Source organism: Channa argus, chromosome 10 (genome assembly GCF_033026475.1).
Source record: "Channa argus isolate prfri chromosome 10, Channa argus male v1.0, whole genome shotgun sequence".
In the NCBI taxonomy this organism is placed as follows: domain Eukaryota; kingdom Metazoa; phylum Chordata; class Actinopteri; order Anabantiformes; family Channidae; genus Channa; species Channa argus.
Genome location: NC_090206.1, coordinates 3,631,276 through 3,650,281, shown reverse-complemented (window position 1 = coordinate 3,650,281; position 19,006 = coordinate 3,631,276). Strand labels below are relative to the sequence as shown.

Below are 19,006 nucleotides of genomic sequence, written 5' to 3'. Positions count from 1 at the left end.
CCGAGGCAAAAGCTGCGCCTTGAGGTTGTGTGGCCGATGTGGTCTAAGGCGATGGATTTAGGCTCCAGTCTCTCAGGAGGCATGGGTTCAAATCCCACCACTGCCATTTGACACCAGGTGCATATGGAAAGCACTTCTTATAATGATATAGGGTTCTTACCTCTTGCAGGTCATCAATGTTTACTCTTTGTACAATTATGCACAGATGATCAGCTCTTCTAGTTAAGACATCCTCCCTGCTGAGCTTCCTAGCTCGTAACCTGCACGAATGCAACAGAAAAACAAGTGCAGGAAGTGTGGCTGAGTGGTCCAAAGCGCTGGCTTAAGGCTCCAGTCTCTCAGGACAAGTGGAATCCCACCACTGCCATCTGACAACTACAGGCTATCGATTCCATATCTCAAATGAATGACTTTGTTTGAGACAGGAGTTGACTTATCTGTAGTCTCCACCGCTGGTTGAACAGTGTGAAGCATCAAAAAATCATCTATGGCTAAAGCAACAACATCTTCTGACTTTTTGTGTGAAATTACACAGTTGCTTCTTTATCCCATAATCCCAAAAAAAGCAGTATTACGTGCACTGAAAATGTTGAAACGTGCCAACCTGACAGAGCAATAGAGCAGAGTGGTATAGTGGACCTTGTAGCATTTGATCTCAATATTTGATCTTGCGAAACCGGGAGTGATAGAAGAACCATTTCAAGCATAAAACAACTCCCTTTTTGGCCTTTGCCAACATGACTGTAGCTTTACACAGCTTTGCCTTGAAATGAACAATAAAATTGTACTGGGCATTTAGAAGCAAGCTAGTCATAAGTAGTGTTTATACACAGAGGCACTGCTGGGATTTGAACCCAGGATCTCCTGTTTACAAGACAGGCGCTTTAACCAGCTAAGCCACAGCGCCTCATTTAAACTATTTCAAATCCCAGAGAATTGCCCATATGTACCGTGAGCCAAAAACGGATGGATGTTAGAGTTGCACCTTCTGCAACAAAACTTCATGGGACGCCGTGTGGAAGTGCACCTTGGTAATGTATGCAAAGGCGTAATCCAACATGTCAGAATTGATTCCACATGAGCTGACTGTGTCTTTATTCATCTTTTGCTTTTAATTGACTAAACTATTGCGTTGGGCATTTAGTAGCAAGCGTGAATCTCGTTGTCAATTTATCCTACGTGCTCACATGCCTACGGCGTTATTTTTCCCCGGGGCAAAAAGCTGCTTCTTGAGGTAGTGTGGCCGAGTGGTCCAAGGCGCTGGATTAAGGCTCCAGTCTCCCAGGAGGCGTGGGTTCGAATCCCACCACTGCCATTTGACAACTAAAGGCTATTGATTCCATATCTCAAATGAATGACTATGTTTAAGACAGGAGTTGACTCATCTGTAGTCTCTACCGCAGGTTGAACAGTGTGCAGCATTAAAAAAAAAAAAATCTATGGCTAAAGAAACAGCATCTTCTGACTTTTTGTGTGAAATTACACAGTTGCTTCTTCATGCCATAATCGGAGAAAAAGAAGTATTATGTGCACTGAAAATGTTGAAAGACAGACACATCTTTTGCCTTGAAATGACCAATGAAATTGTATTGGGCATTCAGAAGAAAGCTAGTCATAAGTGGTGTTTATAGACGGAGGCACTGCTGGGATTTGAACCCAGGATCTCCTGTTTACGAGACAGGCACTTTAACCAGCTAAGCCACAGCGCCTCATTTAAAGGATTTCAAATCCCAGAGAATTGCCCAAATGTACCGTGAGCCAAAAACCCAATTATATTTCGATGGATGTTAGAGTTGCACCTTCTGCGACAAAACTTCATGGGACGCCATGTGGAAGTGCACCTTGGTAATGTATGCAAAGGCATAATCCAACATGTCAGAATGGATTCCACATGAACTTTGTTACAGCTTGAAACTGCTAGCACTTGATCTCAATATCTGATCTTGCGAAAATGGCAGTGATAGAACAACAATTTCAAGCACAAAACAACTCCTTTTATGAACATTGTAGTGTCAAAGTAGATGGTGCGTGCAAAAACATCAAGTGATTAAGGCACTCCTGGAAGGAATGCACGAGATCTCCAAGACATGCTTTTACCCGCTAGGCCCCAGTACCTACGCCGCACACAAAGAAGTCCAGCGATCAAGGAAGTCTTGTAACTTGATCTCAGGATTTCACGGTTTCACGGATGATCCAGCCACAGAATGGATTGGCATCTTGATTTTTGCAGACATTGTTTTGTGATCTTCTCTGAGAGTTTACCTTTAGACTGTGTGGCTGAAAATGAAGCCAGCAGCTTGAGTGGCGCTGTGGCTTAGTTGGTTAAAGTGCCTGTCTAGTAAACAGCAGATCCTGGGTTTGAATCCCAGCAGTGCCTGAGCTGACAGTGTCTTTATGCATCTTTTGCCTTTAATTGACTAAACTATTGCGTAGTGCATTTAGTAGCAAGCGTGGATCTCGTTGTTGTTAGAAGAACCATTTCAAGCATAAAACAACTCCCTTTTTGGCCTTTGCCAACATGACTGTAGCTTTACACATCTTTTGCCTTGAAATGACCAATAAAATTGTACTGGGCATTTAGAAGCAAGCTAGTCATAAGTAGTGTTTATACACAGAGGCACTGCTGTGATTTGAACCCAGGATCTCCTGTTTACAAGACAGGCGCTTTAACCAGCTAAGCCACAGCGCCCCATTTAAACTATTTAAAATCCCAGAGAATTGCCCATATGTACCGTTAGCCAAAAACGGATGGATGTTAGAGTTGCACCTTCTGCAACAAAACTTCATGGGACGCCGTGTGGAAGTGCACCTTGGTAATGTATGCAAAGGCGTAATCCAACATGTCAGAATTGATTCCACATGAGCTGACTGTGTCTTTATTCATCTTTTGCTTTTAATTGACTAAACTATTGCGTTGGGCATTTAGTAGCAAGCGTGGATCTTGTTGTCAATTTATCCTACGTGCTCACATGCCTACGGCGTTATTTTTCCCCGGGGCAAAAAGCTGCTTCTTGAGGTAGTGTGGCCGAGTGGTCCAAGGCGCTGGATTAAGGCTCCAGTCTCTCAGGAGGCGTGGGTTCGAATCCCACCACTGCCATTTGACAACTAGAGGCTATTGATTCCATATCTCAAATTAATGACTTTGTTTGAGACAGGAGTTGACTTATCTGTAGTTTCCACCGCTGGTTGAACAGCGTGAAGCATCAAAAAATCATCTATGGCTAAAGCAACAACATCTTCTGACTTTTTGTGTGAAATTACACAGTTGCTTCTTTATCCCATAATCCCAAAAAAAGCAGTATTACGTGCACTGAAAATGTTGAAATGTGCCAACCTGACAGAGCAATAGAGCAGAGTGGTATAGTGGACCTTGTAGCATTTGATCTCAATATTTGATCTTGCAAAACCGGGAGTGATAGAAGAACCATTTCAAGCATAAAACAACTCCCTTTTTGGCCTTTGCCAACATGACTGTAGCTTTACACATCTTTTGCTTTGAAATGACTAATAAAATTGTACTGGGCATTTAGAGGCAAGCTAGTCATAAGTGGTGTTTATACACAGAGGCACTGCTGGGATTTGAACCCAGGATCTCCTGTTTACAAGACAGGCGCTTTAACCAGCTAAGCCACAGCGCCTCATTTAAACGATTTCAAATCCCAGAGAATTGCCCATATGTACCGTGAGCCAAAAACGGATGGATGTTAGAGTTGCACCTTCTGCGACAAAACTTCATGGGACGCCCTGTGGAAGTGCACCTTGGTAATGTATGCAAAGGCGTAATCCAACATGTCAGAATTGATTCCACATGAACTTTGTTACAGCTTGAAACTGCTAGCACTTGATCTCAATATCTGATCTTGCGAAAATGGCAGTGATAGAACAACCATTTCAAGCACAAAACAACTCCTTTTATGAACATTGTAGTGTCAAAGTAGATGGTGCGTGCAAAAACATCAAGTGATTAAGGCACTCCTGGAAGGAATACACGAGATCTCCAAGACATGCTTTTACCCGCTAGGCCCCAGTACCTACGCCGCACACAAAGAAGTCCAGCGATCAAGGAAGTCTTGTAACTTGATCTCAGGATTTCACGGATGCGTTGGGCATTTTGTAGCCATCTGACACACAGCGCCTCATTTAAAGGATTTCAAATCCCAGAGAATTGCCCATATGTACCGTGAGCCAAAAACCCAATTATATTTCGATGGATGTTAGAGTTGCACCTTCTGCGACAAAACTTCATGGGACGCCATGTGGAAGTGCACCTTGGTAATGTATGCAAAGGCGTAATCCAACATGTCAGAATTGATTCCACATGAACTTTGTTACAGCTTGAAACTGCTAGCACTTGATCTCAATATCTGATCTTGCGAAAATGGCAGTGATAGAAGAACCATTTCAAGCACAAAACAACTCCTTTTATGAACATTGTAGTGTCAAAGTAGATGGTGCGTGCAAAAACATGAAGTGATTAAGGCACTCCTGGAAGGAATACACGAGATCTCCAAGACATGCTTTTACCCGCTAGGCCCCAGTACCTACGCCGCACACAAAGAAGTCCAGCGATCAAGGAAGTCTTGTAACTTGATCTCAGGATTTCACGGATGATCCAGCCACAGAATGGAGTGGCATCTTGCTTTTTGCAGACATTGTTTTGTGATCTTCTCTGAGAGTTTACCTTTAGACTGTGTGGCTGAAAATGAAGCCAGAGTCTTGAGTGGCGCTGTGGCTTAGTTGGTTAAAGTGCCTGTCTAGTAAACAAGAGATCCTGGGTTCGAATCCCAGCAGAAAAACAAGTGCAGGAAGTGTGGCTGAGTGGTCCAAAGCGCTGGCTTAAGGCTCCAGTCTCTCAGGACAAGTGGAATCCCACCACTGCCATCTGACAACAACAGGCTATTGATTCCATATCTCAAATGAATGACTTTGTTTGAGACAGGAGTTGACTTATCTGTAGTCTCCACCACTGGTTGAACAGCGTGAAGCTTCAAAAAGTCCTCTATGGCTAAAGCAACAACAACTTTTGACTTTTTGTGTGAAATTACACAGTTGCTTCTTTATCCCATAATCCCAAAAAAAGCAGTATTACGTGCACTGAAAATGTTGAAACGTGCCAACCTGACAGAGCAATAGAGCAGAGTGGTATAGTGGACCTTGTAGCATTTGACAACTAAAGGCTATTGATTCCATATCTCAAATGAATGACTTTGTTTAAGACAGGAGTTGACTCATCTGTAGTCTCCACCGCAGGTTGAACAGTGTGCAGCATTAAAAAAAAAAAAAAAATCTATGGCTAAAGAAATGGCATGTTCTGACTTTTTGTGTGAAATTACACAGTTGCTTCTTCATGCCATAATCGGAGAAAAAGAAGTATTATGTGCACTGAAAATGTTGAAAGGCAGACACATCTTTTGCCTTGAAATGACCAATGAAATTGTATTGGGCATTCAGAAGAAAGCTAGTCATAAGTGGTGTTTATAGACAGAGGCACTGCTGGGATTTGAACCCAGGATCTCCTGTTTACGAGACAGGCACTTTAACCAGCTAAGCCACAGCGCCTAATTTAAAGGATTTCAAATCCCAGAGAATTGCCCATATGTACCGTGAGCCAAAAACCCAATTATATTTCGATGGATGTTAGAGTTGCACCTTCTGCGACAAAACTTCATGGGACGCCATGTGGAAGTGCACCTTGGTAATGTATGCAAAGGCGTAATCCAACATGTCAGAATTGATTCCACATGAACTTTGTTACAGCTTGAAACTGCTAGCACTTGATCTCAATATCTGATCTTGCGAAAATGGCAGTGATAGAACAACCATTTCAAGCACAAAACAACTCCTTTTATGAACATTGTAGTGTCAAAGTAGATGGTGCGTGCAAAAACATCAAGTGATTAAGGCACTCCTGGAAGGAATACACGAGATCTCCAAGACATGCTTTTACCCGCTAGGCCCCAGTACCTACGCCGCACACAAAGAAGTCCAGCGATCAAGGAAGTCTTGTAACTTGATCTCAGGATTTCACGGATGCGTTGGGCATTTTGTAGCCATCTGACACACAGCGCCTCATTTAAACGATTTCAAATCCCAGAGAATTGCCCATATGTACCGTGAACCAAAAACGGATGGATGTTAGAGTTGCACCTTCTGCGACAAAACTTCATGGGACGCCATGTGGAAGTGCACCTTGGTAATGTATGCAAAGGCGTAATCCAACATGTCAGAATTGATTCCACATGAACTTTGTTACAGCTTGAAACTGCTAGCACTTGATCTCAATATCTGATCTTGCGAAAATGGCAGTGATAGAACAACCATTTCAAGCACAAAACAACTCCTTTTATGAACATTGTAGTGTCAAAGTAGATGGTGCGTGCAAAAACATCAAGTGATTAAGGCACTCCTGGAAGGAATACACGAGATCTCCAAGACATGCTTTTACCCGCTAGGCCCCAGTACCTACGCCGCACACAAAGAAGTCCAGCGATCAAGGAAGTCTTGTAACTTGATCTCAGGATTTCACGGATGCGTTGGGCATTTTGTAGCCATCTGACACACAGCGCCTCATTTAAAGGATTTCAAATCCCAGAGAATTGCCCATATGTACCGTGAGCCAAAAACCCAATTATATTTCGATGGATGTTAGAGTTGCACCTTCTGCGACAAAACTTCATGGGACGCCATGTGGAAGTGCACCTTGGTAATGTATGCAAAGGCGTAATCCAACATGTCAGAATTGATTCCACATGAACTTTGTTACAACTTGAAACTGCTGGCACTTGATCTCAATAGCTGATCTTGCGAAAATGGCAGTGATAGAACAACCATTTCAAGCACAAAACAACTCCTTTTATGAACATTGTAGTGTCAAAGTAGATGGTGCGTGCAAAAACATCAAGTGATTAAGGCACTCCTGGAAGGAATACACGAGATCTCCAAGACATGCTTTTACCCGCTAGGCCCCAGTACCTACGCCGCACACAAAGAAGTCCAGCGATCAAGGAAGTCTTGTAACTTGATCTCAGGATTTCACGGTTTCACGGATGATCCAGCCACAGAATGGATTGGCATCTTGCTTTTTGCAGACATTGTTTTGTGATCTTCTCTGAGAGTTTACCTTTAGACTGTGTGGCTTAAAATGAAGCCAGCAGCTTGAGTGGAGCTGTGGCTTAGTTGGTTAAAGTGCCTGTCTAGTAAACAGGAGATCCTGGGTTTGAATCCCAGCAGTGCCTGAGCTGACTGTGTATTTATGCATCTTTTGCCTTTAATTGACTGAACTTTTGCGTTGGGCATTTAGTAGCAAGCGTGGATCTTGTTGTTGTTAGAAGAACCATTTCAAGCATAAAACAACTCCCTTTTTGGCCTTTGCCTACATGACTGTAGCTTTACACATCTTTTGCTTTGAAATGACTAATAAAATTGGACTGGGTATTTAGAAGCAAGCTAGTCATAAGTAGTGTTTATACACAGAGGCACTGCTGGGAAATGAACCCAGGATCTCCTGTTTACGAGACAGGCACTTTAACCAGCTAAGCCACAGCGCCTCATTTAAACGATTTCAAATCCCAGAGAATTGCCCATATGTACCGAGAGCCAAAAACGGATGGATGTTAGAGTTGCACCTTCTGCGACAAAACTTCATGGGACGCCGTGTGGAAGTGCACCTTGGTAATGTATGCAAAGGCGTAATCCAACATGTCAGAATTGATTCCACATGAACTTTGTTACAGCTTGAAACTGCTAGCACTTGATCTCAATATCTGATCTTGCGAAAATGGCAGTGATAGAACAACCATTTCAAGCACAAAACAACTCCTTTTATGAACATTGTAGTGTTAAAGTAGATGGTGCGTGCAAAAACATCAAGTGATTAAGGCACTCCTGGAAGGAATACACGAGATCTTCAAGACATGCTTTTACCCGCTAGGCCCCAGTACCTACGCCGCACACAAAGAAGTCCAGCGATCAAGGAAGTCTTGTAACTTGATCTCAGGATTTCACGGATGATCCAGCCACAGAATGGAGTGGCATCTTGCTTTTTGCAGACAGGAGATCCTGGGTTCAAATCCCAGCAGTGCCTGAGCTGACTGTGTCTTTATGCATCTTCTGCCTTTAATTGACTAAACTATTGCGTTGGGCATTTAGTAGCAAGCGTGGATCTCGTCGCCAATTTATCCTACGCGCTTATATGCCTACTGCGTTATTTTTCCCCGAGGCAAAAGCTGCGCCTTGAGGTAGTGTGGCCGAGTGGTCTAAGGCGCTGGATTTAGGCTCCAGTCTCTCAGGAGGCGTGGGTTCAAATCCCACCACTGCCATTTGACACCAGGTGCCTATGGAAAGCACTTCATATAATGATATAGGGTTCTTACCTCTTGCAGGTCATCAATGTTTACTCTTTGTACAATTATGCACAGATGATCAGCTCTTCTAGTTAAGACATCCTCCCTGCTGAGCTTCCTAGCTCGTAACCTGCACGAATGCAACAGAAAAACAAGTGCAGGAAGTGTGGCTGAGTGGTCCAAAGCGCTGGCTTAAGGCTCCAGTCTCTCAGGACAAGTGGAATCCCACCACTGCCATCTGACAACTACAGGCTATCGATTCCATATCTCAAATGAATGACTTTGTTTGAGACAGGAGTTGACTTATCTGTAGTCTCCACCGCTGGTTGAACAGCGTGAAGCATCAAAAAATCATCTATGGCTAAAGCAACAACATCTTCTGACTTTTTGTGTGAAATTACACAGTTGCTTCTTTATCCCATAATCCCAAAAAAAGCAGTATTACGTGCACTGAAAATGTTGAAACGTGCCAACCTGACAGAGCAATAGAGCAGAGTGGTATAGTGGATCTTGTAGCATTTGATCTCAATATTTGATCTTGCGAAACCGGGAGTGATAGAAGAACCATTTCAAGCATAAAACAACTCCCTTTTTGGCCTTTGCCAACATGACTGTAGCATTACACATCTTTTGCCTTGAAATGACCAATAAAATTGTACTGGGCATTTAGAAGCAAGCTAGTCATAAGTAGTGTTTATACACAGAGGCACTGCTGGGATTTGAACCCAGGATCTCCTGTTTACAAGACAGGCGCTTTAACCAGCTAAGCCACAGCGCCTCATTTAAAGGATTTCAAATCCCAGAGAATTGCCCATATGTACCGTGAACCAAAAACCCAATTATATTTCGATGGATGTTAGAGTTGCACCTTCTGCGACAAAACTTCATGGGACGCCATGTGGAAGTGCACCTTGGTAATGTATGCAAAGGCGTAATCCAACATGTCAGAATTGATTCCACATGAACTTTGTTACAGCTTGAAACTGCTAGCACTTGATCTCAATAGCTGATCTTGCGAAAATGGCAGTGATAGAACAACCATTTCAAGCACAAAACAACTCCTTTTATGAACATTGTAGTGTCAAAGTAGATGGTGCGTGCAAAAACATCAAGTGATTAAGGCACTCCTGGAAGGAATACACGAGATCTCCAAGACATGCTTTTACCCGCTAGGCCCCAGTACCTACGCCGCACACAAAGAAGTCCAGCGATCAAGGAAGTCTTGTAACTTGATCTCAGGATTTCACGGATGCGTTGGGCATTTAGTAGCAAGCGTGGATCTCGTTGTCAATTTATCCTACGCGCTTACATGCCTACGGCGTTATTTTTCCCCGGGGCAAAAAGCTGCGCCTTGAGGTAGTGTGGCTGAGTGGTCTAAGGCGCTGGATTTAGGCTCCAGTCTCTCAGGAGGCGTGGGTTCGAATCCCACCACTGCCATTTGACAACTAAAGGCTATTGATTCCATATCTCAAATGAATGACTTTGTTTAAGACAGGAGTTGACTCATCTGTAGTCTCCACCGCAGGTTGAACAGTGTGCAGCATTAAAAAAAGAAAAATCTATGGCTAAAGAAACAGCATCTTCTGACTTTTTGTGTGAAATTACACAGTTGCTTCTTCATGCCATAATCGGAGAAAAAGAAGTATTATGTGCACTGAAAATGTTGAAAGGCAGACACATCTTTTGCCTTGAAATGACCAATGAAATTGTATTGGGCATTCAGAAGAAAGCTAGTCATAAGTGGTGTTTATAGACAGAGGCACTGCTGGGATTTGAACCCAGGATCTCCTGTTTACGAGACAGGCACTTTAACCAGCTAAGCCACAGCGCGTCATTTAAAGGATTTCAAATCCCAGAGAATTGCCCATATGTACCGTGAGCCAAAAACCCAATTATATTTCGATGGATGTTAGAGTTGCACCTTCTGCGACAAAACTTCATGGGACGCCATGTGGAAGTGCACCTTGGTAATGTAGTCAATAGCTGATCTTGCGAAAATGGCAGTGATAGAACATCCATTTCAAGCACAAAACAACTCCTTTTATGAACATTGTAGTGTCAAAGTAGATGGTGCGTGCAAAAACATCAAGTGATTAAGGCACTCCTGGAAGGAATACACGAGATCTCCAAGACATGCTTTTACCCGCTAGGCCCCAGTACCTACGCCGCACACAAAGAAGTCCAGCGATCAAGGAAGTCTTGTAACTTGATCTCAGGATTTCACGGATGCGTTGGGCATTTTGCGTGGATCTCATTGTTGTTAGAAGAACCATTTCAAGCATAAAGCAACTCCCTTTTTGGCCTTTGCCAACATGACTGTAGCTTTACACATCTTTTGCTTTGAAATGACTAATAAAATTGTACCTGGCATTTAGAAGCAAGCTAGTCATAAGTAGTGTTTATACACAGAGGCACTGCTGGGAATTGAACCCAGCATCTCCTGTTTACAAGACAGGTACTTTAACCAGCTAAGCCACAGCGCCTCATTTAAACGATTTCAAATCCCAGAGAATTGCCCATATGTACCGAGAGCCAAAAACGGATGGATGTTAGAGTTGCACCTTCTGCGACAAAACTTCATGGGACGCCATGTGGAAGTGCACCTTGGTAATGTATGCAAAGGCGTAATCCAACATGTCAGAATTGATTCCACATGAACTTTGTTACAGCTTGAAACTGCTAGCACTTGATCTCAATAGCTGATCTTGCGAAAATGGCAGTGATAGAACAACCATTTCAAGCACAAAACAACTCCTTTTATGAACATTGTAGTGTCAAAGTAGATGGTGCGTGCAAAAACATCAAGTGATTAAGGCACTCCTGGAAGGAATACACGAGATCTCCAAGACATGCTTTTATCCGCTAGGCCCCAGTACCTACGCTGCACACAAAGAAGTCCAGCGATCAAGGAAGTCTTGTAACTTGATCTCAGGATTTCACGGATGATCCAGCCACAGAATGGAGTGGCATCTTGCTTTTTGCAGACAGGAGATCCTGGGTTCAAATCCCAGCAGTGCCTGAGCTGACTGTGTCTTTATGCATCTTCTGCCTTTAATTGACTAAACTATTGCGTTGGGCATTTAGTAGCAAGCGTGGATCTCGTCGCCAATTTATCCTACGCGCTTACATGCCTACTGCGTTATTTTTCCCCGAGGCAAAAGCTGCGCCTTGAGGTAGTGTGGCCGAGTGGTCTAAAGCGCTGGATTTAGGCTCCAGTCTCTCAGGAGGCGTGGGTTCAAATCCCACCACTGCCATTTGACACCAGGTGCCTATGGAAAGCACTTCATATAATGATATAGGGTTCTTACCTCTTGCAGGTCATCAATGTTTACTCTTTGTACAATTATGCACAGATGATCAGCTCTTCTAGTTAAGACATCCTCCCTGCTGAGCTTCCTAGCTCGTAACCTGCACGAATGCAACAGAAAAACAAGTGCAGGAAGTGTGGCTGAGTGGTCCAAAGCGCTGGCTTAAGGCTCCAGTCTCTCAGGACAAGTGGAATCCCACCACTGCCATCTGACAACTACAGGCTATCGATTCCATATCTCAAATGAATGACTTTGTTTGAGACAGGAGTTGACTTATCTGTAGTCTCCACCGCTGGTTGAACAGCGTGAAGCATCAAAAAATCATCTATGGCTAAAGCAACAACATCTTCTGACTTTTTGTGTGAAATTACACAGTTGCTTCTTTATCCCATAATCCCAAAAAAAGCAGTATTACGTGCACTGAAAATGTTGAAACGTGCCAACCTGACAGAGCAATAGAGCAGAGTGGTATAGTGGATCTTGTAGCATTTGATCTCAATATTTGATCTTGCGAAACCGGGAGTGATAGAAGAACCATTTCAAGCATAAAACAACTCCCTTTTTGGCCTTTGCCAACATGACTGTAGCATTACACATCTTTTGCCTTGAAATGACCAATAAAATTGTACTGGGCATTTAGAAGCAAACTAGTCATAAGTAGTGTTTATACACAGAGGCACTGCTGGGATTTGAACCCAGGATCTCCTGTTTACAAGACAGGCGCTTTAACCAGCTAAGCCACAGCGCCTCATTTAAAGGATTTCAAATCCCAGAGAATTGCCCATATGTACCGTGAGCCAAAAACCCAATTATATTTCGATGGATGTTAGAGTTGCACCTTCTGCGACAAAACTTCATGGGACGCCATGTGGAAGTGCACCTTGGTAATGTATGCAAAGGCGTAATCCAACATGTCAGAATTGATTCCACATGAACTTTGTTACAGTTTGAAACTGCTAGCACTTGATCTCAATAGCTGATCTTGCGAAAATGGCAGTGATAGAACAACCATTTCAAGCACAAAACAACTCCTTTTATGAACATTGTAGTGTCAAAGTAGATGGTGCGTGCAAAAACATCAAGTGATTAAGGCACTCCTGGAAGGAATACACGAGATCTCCAAGACATGCTTTTACCCGCTAGGCCCCAGTACCTACGCCGCACACAAAGAAGTCCAGCGATCAAGGAAGTCTTGTAACTTGATCTCAGGATTTCACGGATGATCCAGCCACAGAATGGAGTGGCATCTTGCTTTTTGCAGACAGGAGATCCTGGGTTCAAATCCCAGCAGTGCCTGAGCTGACTGTGTCTTTATGCATCTTCTGCCTTTAATTGACTAAACTATTGCGTTGGGCATTTTGTAGCAAGCGTGGATCTCGTCGCCAATTTATCCTACGCGCTTACATGCCTACTGCGTTATTTTTCCCCGAGGCAAAAGCTGCGCCTTGAGGTAGTGTGGCCGAGTGGTCTAAGGCGCTGGATTTAGGCTCCAGTCTCTCAGGAGGCGTAGGTTCAAATCCCACAACTGCCATTTGACACCAGGTGCCTATGGAAAGCACTTCATATAATGATATAGGGTTCTTACCCTGTATGTACCGTGAGCCAAAAACCCAATTATATTTCGATGGATGTTAGAGTTGCACCTTCTGCGACAAAACTTCATGGGACGCCATGTGGAAGTGCACCTTGGTAATGTATGCAAAGGCGTAATCCAACATGTCAGAATTGATTCCACATGAACTTTGTTACAGCTTGAAACTCAGAAGAAAGCTAGTCATAAGTGGTGTTTATAGACAGAGGCACTGCTGGGATTTGAACCCAGGATCTCCTGTTTACGAGACAGGCACTTTAACCAGCTAAGCCACAGCGCGTCATTTAAAGGATTTCAAATCCCAGAGAATTGCCCATATGTACCGTGAGCCAAAAACCCAATTATATTTCGATGGATGTTAGAGTTGCACCTTCTGCGACAAAACTTCATGGGACGCCATGTGGAAGTGCACCTTGGTAATGTAGTCAATAGCTGATCTTGCGAAAATGGCAGTGATAGAACATCCATTTCAAGCACAAAACAACTCCTTTTATGAACATTGTAGTGTCAAAGTAGATGGTGCGTGCAAAAACATCAAGTGATTAAGGCACTCCTGGAAGGAATACACGAGATCTCCAAGACATGCTTTTACCCGCTAGGCCCCAGTACCTACGCCGCACACAAAGAAGTCCAGCGATCAAGGAAGTCTTGTAACTTGATCTCAGGATTTCACGGATGCGTTGGGCATTTTGCGTGGATCTCATTGTTGTTAGAAGAACCATTTCAAGCATAAAGCAACTCCCTTTTTGGCCTTTGCCAACATGACTGTAGCTTTACACATCTTTTGCTTTGAAATGACTAATAAAATTGTACCTGGCATTTAGAAGCAAGCTAGTCATAAGTAGTGTTTATACACAGAGGCACTGCTGGGAATTGAACCCAGGATCTCCTGTTTACAAGACAGGCACTTTAACCAGCTAAGCCACAGCGCCTCATTTAAACGATTTCAAATCCCAGAGAATTGCCCATATGTACCGAGAGCCAAAAACGGATGGATGTTAGAGTTGCACCTTCTGCGACAAAACTTCATGGGACGCCATGTGGAAGTGCACCTTGGTAATGTATGCAAAGGCGTAATCCAACATGTCAGAATTGATTCCACATGAACTTTGTTACAGCTTGAAACTGCTAGCACTTGATCTCAATATCTGATCTTGCGAAAATGGCAGTGATAGAACATCCATTTCAAGCACAAAACAACTCCTTTTATGAACATTGTAGTGTCAAAGTAGATGGTGCGTGCAAAAACATCAAGTGATTAAGGCACTCCTGGAAGGAATACACGAGATCTCCAAGACATGCTTTTACCCGCTAGGCCCCAGTACCTACGCCGCACACAAAGAAGTCCAGCGATCAAGGAAGTCTTGTAACTTGATCTCAGGATTTCACGGATGATCCAGCCACAGAATGGAGTGGCATCTTGCTTTTTGCAGACATTGTTTTGTGATCTTCTCTGAGAGTTTACCTTTAGACTGTGTGGCTGAAAATGAAGCCAGAGTCTTGAGTGGTGCTGTGGCTTAGTTGGTTAAAGTGCCTGTCTAGTAAACAGGAGATCCTGGGTTTGAATCCCAGCAGTGCCTGAGCTGACTGTGTCTTTATGCATCTTTTGCCTTTAATTGACTGAACTTTTGCGTTGGGCATTTAGTAGCAAGCGTGGATCTCGTTGTTGTTAGAAGAACCATTTCAAGCATAAAACAACTCCCTTTTTGGCCTTTGCCAACATGACTGTAGCTTTACACATCTTTTGCCTTGAAATGACCAATAAAATTGTACTGGGCATTTAGAAGCAAGCTAGTCATAAGTAGTGTTTATACACAGAGGCACTGCTAGGATTTGAACCCAGGATCTCCTGTTTACAAGACAGGCGCTTTAACCAGCTAAGCCAAAGCGCCTCATTTAAACGATTTCAAATCCCAGAGAATTTCCCATATGTACCGTGAGCCAAAAACGGATGGATGTTAGAGTTGCACATTCTGCGACAAAACTTCATGGGACGCCGTGTGGAAGTGCACCTTGGTAATGTATGCAAAGGCGTAATCCAACATATCAGAATTGATTACACATGAACTTTGGTAAAGCTTGAAACTGCTAGCACTTGATCTCAATAGCTGATCTTGCGAAAATGGCAGTGATAGAAGAACCATTTCAAGCACAAAACAACTCCTTTTATGAACATTGTAGTGTCAAAGTAGATGGTGCGTGCAAAAACATCAAGTGATTAAGGCACTCCTGGAAGGAATACACGAGATCTCCAAGACATGCTTTTACCCGCTAGGCCCCAGTACCTACGCCGCACACAAAGAAGTCCAGCGATCAAGGAAGTCTTGTAACTTGATCTCAGGATTTCACGGATGATCCAGCCACAGAATGGAGTGGCATCTTGCTTTTTGCAGACAGGAGATCCTGGGTTCAAATCCCAGCAGTGCCTGAGCTGACTGTGTCTTTATGCATCTTTTGCCTTTAATTGAGTAAACTATTGCGTTGGGCATTTAGTAGCAAGCGTGGATCTCGTTGTCAATTTATCCTGCGCGCTTACATGCCTACTGCGTTATTTTTCCCCGAGGCAAAAGCTGCGCCTTGAGGTAGTGTGGCCGAGTGGTCTAAGGCGCTGGATTTAGGCTCCAGTCTCTCAGGAGGCGTGGGTTCAAATCCCACCACTGCCATTTGACACCAGGTGCATATGGAAAGCACTTCTTATAATGATAAAGGGTTCTTACCTCTTGCAGGTCATCAATGTTTACTCTTTGTACAATTATGCACAGATGATCAGCTCTTCTAGTTAAGACATCCTCCCTGCTGAGTGGTCCAAAGCGCTGGCTTAAGGCTCCAGTCTCTCAGGACAAGTGGAATCCCACCACTGCCATCTGACAACTACAGGCTATCGATTCCATATCTCAAATGAATGACTTTGTTTGAGACAGGAGTTGAGTTATCTGTAGTCTCCACCGCTGGTTGAACAGCGTGAAGCATCAAAAAATCATCTATGGCTAAAGCAACAACATCTTCTGACTTTTTGTGTGAAATTACACAGTTGCTTCTTTATCCCATAATCCCAAAAAAAGCAGTATTACGTGCACTGAAAATGTTGAAACGTGCCAACCTGACAGAGCAATAGAGCAGAGTGGTATAGTGGATCTTGTAGCATTTGATCTCAATATTTGATCTTGCGAAACCGGGAGTGATAGAAGAACCATTTCAAGCATAAAACAACTCCCTTTTTGGCCTTTGCCAACATGACTGTAGCATTACACATCTTTTGCTTTGAAATGACTAATAAAATTGTACCTGGCATTTAGAAGCAAGCTAGTCATAAGTAGTGTTTATACACAGAGGCACTGCTGGGAATTGAACCCAGGATCTCCTGTTTACGAGACAGGCACTTTAACCAGCTAAGCCACAGCGCCTCATTTAAACGATTTCAAATCCCAGAGAATTGCCCATATGTACCGAGAGCCAAAAACGGATGGATGTTAGAGTTGCACCTTCTGCGACAAAACTTCATGGGACGCCATGTGGAAGTGCACATTGGTAATGTATGCAAAGGCGTAATCCAACATGTCAGAATTGATTCCACATGAACTTTGTTACAGCTTGAAACTGCTAGCACTTGATCTCAATATCTGATCTTGCGAAAATGGCAGTGATAGAACAACCATTTCAAGCACAAAACAACTCCTTTTATGAACATTGTAGTGTCAAAGTAGATGGTGCGTGCAAAAACATCAAGTGATTAAGGCACTCCTGGAAGGAATACACGAGATCTCCAAGACATGCTTTTACCCGCTAGGCCCCAGTACCTACGCCGCACACAAAGAAGTCCAGCGATCAAGGAAGTCTTGTAACTTGATCTCAGGATTTCACGGATGATCCAGCCACAGAATGGAGTGGCATCTTGCTTTTTGCAGACATTGTTTTGTGATCTTCTCTGAGAGTTTACCTTTAGACTGTGTGGCTGAAAATGAAGCCAGAGTCTTGAGTGGCGCTGTGGCTTAGTTGGTTAAAGTGCCTGTCTAGTAAACAGGAGATCCTGGGTTCAAATCCCAGCAGTGCCTGAGCTGACTGTGTCTTTATGCATCTTTTGCCTTTAATTGAGTAAACTATTGCGTTGGGCATTTAGTAGCAAGCGTGGATCTCGTTGTCAATTTATCCTGCGCGCTTACATGCCTACTGCGTTATTTTTCCCCGAGGCAAAAGCTGCGCCTTGAGGTAGTGTGGCCGAGTGGTCTAAGGCGCTGGATTTAGGCTCCAGTCTCTCAGGAGGCGTGGGTTCAAATCCCACCACTGCCATTTGACACCAGGTGCATATGGAAAGCACTTCTTATAATGATAAAGGGTTCTTACCTCTTGCAGGTCATCAATGTTTACTCTTTGTACAATTATGCACAGATGATCAGCTCTTCTAGTTAAGACATCCTCCCTGCTGAGCTTCCTAGCTCGTAACCTGCACGAATGCAACAGAAAAACAAGTGCAGGAAGTGTGGCTGAGTGGTCCAAAGCGCTGGCTTAAGGCTCCAGTCTCTCAGGACAAGTGGAATCCCACCACTGCCATCTGACAACTACAGGCTATCGATTCCATATCTCAAATGAATGACTTTGTTTGAGACAGGAGTTGACTTATTTGTAGTCTCCACCGCTGGTTGAACAGCGTGAAGCATCAAAAAATCATCTATGGCTAAAGCAACAACATCTTCTGACTTTTTGTGTGAAATTACACAGTTGCTTCTTTATCCCATAATCCCAAAAAAAGCAGTATTACGTGCACTGAAAATGTTGAAACGTGCCAACCTGACAGAGCAATAGAGCAGAGTGGTATAGTGGACCTTGTAGCATTTGATCTCAATATTTGATCTTGCGAAACCGGGAGTGATAGAAGAAGCATTTCAAGCATAAAACAACTCCCTTTTTGGCCGTTGCCAACATGACTGTAGCTTTACACATCTTTTGCCTTGAAATGACCAATAAAATTGTACTGGGCATTTAGAAGCAAGCTAGTCATAAGTAGTGTTTATACACAGAGGCACTGCTGGGATTTGAACCCAGGATCTCCTGTTTACAAGACAGGCACTTTAACCAGCTAAGCCACAGCGCCTCATTTAAAGGATTTCAAATCCCAGAGAATTGCCCATATGTAGATGGTGCGTGCAAAAACATCAAGTGATTAAGGCACTCCTGGAAGGAATACACGAGATCTCCAAGACATGCTTTTACCCGCTAGGCCCCAGTACCTACGCCGCACACAAAGAAGTCCAGCGATCAAGGAAGTCTTGTAACTTGATCTCAGGATTTCACGGATGCGTTGGGCATTTTGTAACAATCTGACACAAAGCGCCTCATTTAAAGGATTTCAAATCCCAGAGAATTGCCCATATGTACCGTGAGCCAAAAACCCAATTATATTTCGATGGCTGTTAGAGTTGCACCTTCTGCGACAAAACTTCATGGGACGCTGTGTGGAAGTGCACCTTGGTAATGTATGCAAGGGCGTAATCCAACATGTCAGAATTGATTCCACATGAGCTGACTGTGTCTTTATTCATCTTTTGCTTTTAATTGACTAAACTATTGCGTTGGGCATTTAGTAGCAAGCGTGGATCTCGTTGTCAATTTATCCTACGTGCTCACATGCCTACGGCGTTATTTTTCCCCGGGGCAAAAAGCTGCTTCTTGAGGTAGTGTGGCCGAGTGGTCCAAGGCGCTGGATTAAGGCTCCAGTCTCTCAGGAGGCGTGGGTTCGAATCCCACCACTGCCATTTGACAACTAAAGG

The 19,006-nt window shown here is 43.5% G+C and overlaps 26 non-coding genes across 26 annotated transcripts; 11 read left to right on the top strand and 15 right to left on the bottom strand.

The window, feature by feature from the left end:
* Positions 1 to 833: 833 nt before the first annotated feature.
* trnat-ugu (transfer RNA threonine (anticodon UGU)) lies at positions 834 to 907 on the bottom strand. The gene has a single exon. It is a non-coding gene; the product is annotated as a tRNA-Thr (tRNA).
* A 326-nt stretch (positions 908 to 1,233) lies between these two features.
* Positions 1,234 to 1,315, top strand: trnal-aag (transfer RNA leucine (anticodon AAG)). The gene has a single exon. It is a non-coding gene; the product is annotated as a tRNA-Leu (tRNA).
* Positions 1,316 to 1,635: 320 nt separating this feature from the next.
* trnat-cgu (transfer RNA threonine (anticodon CGU)) lies at positions 1,636 to 1,709 on the bottom strand. The gene has a single exon. It is a non-coding gene; the product is annotated as a tRNA-Thr (tRNA).
* A 906-nt stretch (positions 1,710 to 2,615) lies between these two features.
* trnat-ugu (transfer RNA threonine (anticodon UGU)) lies at positions 2,616 to 2,689 on the bottom strand. The gene has a single exon. It is a non-coding gene; the product is annotated as a tRNA-Thr (tRNA).
* A 326-nt stretch (positions 2,690 to 3,015) lies between these two features.
* trnal-aag (transfer RNA leucine (anticodon AAG)) lies at positions 3,016 to 3,097 on the top strand. The gene has a single exon. It is a non-coding gene; the product is annotated as a tRNA-Leu (tRNA).
* A 467-nt stretch (positions 3,098 to 3,564) lies between these two features.
* Positions 3,565 to 3,638, bottom strand: trnat-ugu (transfer RNA threonine (anticodon UGU)). The gene has a single exon. It is a non-coding gene; the product is annotated as a tRNA-Thr (tRNA).
* A 1,847-nt stretch (positions 3,639 to 5,485) lies between these two features.
* Positions 5,486 to 5,559, bottom strand: trnat-cgu (transfer RNA threonine (anticodon CGU)). Its single transcript has one exon. It is a non-coding gene; the product is annotated as a tRNA-Thr (tRNA).
* A 1,914-nt stretch (positions 5,560 to 7,473) lies between these two features.
* On the bottom strand, positions 7,474 to 7,547 carry trnat-cgu (transfer RNA threonine (anticodon CGU)). The gene has a single exon. It is a non-coding gene; the product is annotated as a tRNA-Thr (tRNA).
* Positions 7,548 to 8,236: 689 nt separating this feature from the next.
* On the top strand, positions 8,237 to 8,318 carry trnal-uag (transfer RNA leucine (anticodon UAG)). The gene has a single exon. It is a non-coding gene; the product is annotated as a tRNA-Leu (tRNA).
* A 728-nt stretch (positions 8,319 to 9,046) lies between these two features.
* trnat-ugu (transfer RNA threonine (anticodon UGU)) lies at positions 9,047 to 9,120 on the bottom strand. The gene has a single exon. It is a non-coding gene; the product is annotated as a tRNA-Thr (tRNA).
* Positions 9,121 to 9,697: 577 nt separating this feature from the next.
* trnal-uag (transfer RNA leucine (anticodon UAG)) lies at positions 9,698 to 9,779 on the top strand. The gene has a single exon. It is a non-coding gene; the product is annotated as a tRNA-Leu (tRNA).
* A 320-nt stretch (positions 9,780 to 10,099) lies between these two features.
* On the bottom strand, positions 10,100 to 10,173 carry trnat-cgu (transfer RNA threonine (anticodon CGU)). Its single transcript has one exon. It is a non-coding gene; the product is annotated as a tRNA-Thr (tRNA).
* A 578-nt stretch (positions 10,174 to 10,751) lies between these two features.
* trnat-ugu (transfer RNA threonine (anticodon UGU)) lies at positions 10,752 to 10,825 on the bottom strand. Its single transcript has one exon. It is a non-coding gene; the product is annotated as a tRNA-Thr (tRNA).
* Positions 10,826 to 11,514: 689 nt separating this feature from the next.
* Positions 11,515 to 11,596, top strand: trnal-uag (transfer RNA leucine (anticodon UAG)). Its single transcript has one exon. It is a non-coding gene; the product is annotated as a tRNA-Leu (tRNA).
* Positions 11,597 to 12,324: 728 nt separating this feature from the next.
* On the bottom strand, positions 12,325 to 12,398 carry trnat-ugu (transfer RNA threonine (anticodon UGU)). Its single transcript has one exon. It is a non-coding gene; the product is annotated as a tRNA-Thr (tRNA).
* Positions 12,399 to 13,099: 701 nt separating this feature from the next.
* trnal-uag (transfer RNA leucine (anticodon UAG)) lies at positions 13,100 to 13,181 on the top strand. Its single transcript has one exon. It is a non-coding gene; the product is annotated as a tRNA-Leu (tRNA).
* A 266-nt stretch (positions 13,182 to 13,447) lies between these two features.
* trnat-cgu (transfer RNA threonine (anticodon CGU)) lies at positions 13,448 to 13,521 on the bottom strand. The gene has a single exon. It is a non-coding gene; the product is annotated as a tRNA-Thr (tRNA).
* Positions 13,522 to 14,099: 578 nt separating this feature from the next.
* Positions 14,100 to 14,173, bottom strand: trnat-ugu (transfer RNA threonine (anticodon UGU)). The gene has a single exon. It is a non-coding gene; the product is annotated as a tRNA-Thr (tRNA).
* A 574-nt stretch (positions 14,174 to 14,747) lies between these two features.
* Positions 14,748 to 14,821, top strand: trnat-agu (transfer RNA threonine (anticodon AGU)). Its single transcript has one exon. It is a non-coding gene; the product is annotated as a tRNA-Thr (tRNA).
* Positions 14,822 to 15,059: 238 nt separating this feature from the next.
* Positions 15,060 to 15,133, bottom strand: trnat-ugu (transfer RNA threonine (anticodon UGU)). Its single transcript has one exon. It is a non-coding gene; the product is annotated as a tRNA-Thr (tRNA).
* Positions 15,134 to 15,822: 689 nt separating this feature from the next.
* trnal-uag (transfer RNA leucine (anticodon UAG)) lies at positions 15,823 to 15,904 on the top strand. Its single transcript has one exon. It is a non-coding gene; the product is annotated as a tRNA-Leu (tRNA).
* A 667-nt stretch (positions 15,905 to 16,571) lies between these two features.
* trnat-cgu (transfer RNA threonine (anticodon CGU)) lies at positions 16,572 to 16,645 on the bottom strand. Its single transcript has one exon. It is a non-coding gene; the product is annotated as a tRNA-Thr (tRNA).
* Positions 16,646 to 17,219: 574 nt separating this feature from the next.
* trnat-agu (transfer RNA threonine (anticodon AGU)) lies at positions 17,220 to 17,293 on the top strand. Its single transcript has one exon. It is a non-coding gene; the product is annotated as a tRNA-Thr (tRNA).
* A 153-nt stretch (positions 17,294 to 17,446) lies between these two features.
* On the top strand, positions 17,447 to 17,528 carry trnal-uag (transfer RNA leucine (anticodon UAG)). The gene has a single exon. It is a non-coding gene; the product is annotated as a tRNA-Leu (tRNA).
* A 728-nt stretch (positions 17,529 to 18,256) lies between these two features.
* Positions 18,257 to 18,330, bottom strand: trnat-ugu (transfer RNA threonine (anticodon UGU)). The gene has a single exon. It is a non-coding gene; the product is annotated as a tRNA-Thr (tRNA).
* Positions 18,331 to 18,909: 579 nt separating this feature from the next.
* trnal-aag (transfer RNA leucine (anticodon AAG)) lies at positions 18,910 to 18,991 on the top strand. The gene has a single exon. It is a non-coding gene; the product is annotated as a tRNA-Leu (tRNA).
* The last annotated feature ends 15 nt before the right edge of the window (positions 18,992 to 19,006 follow it).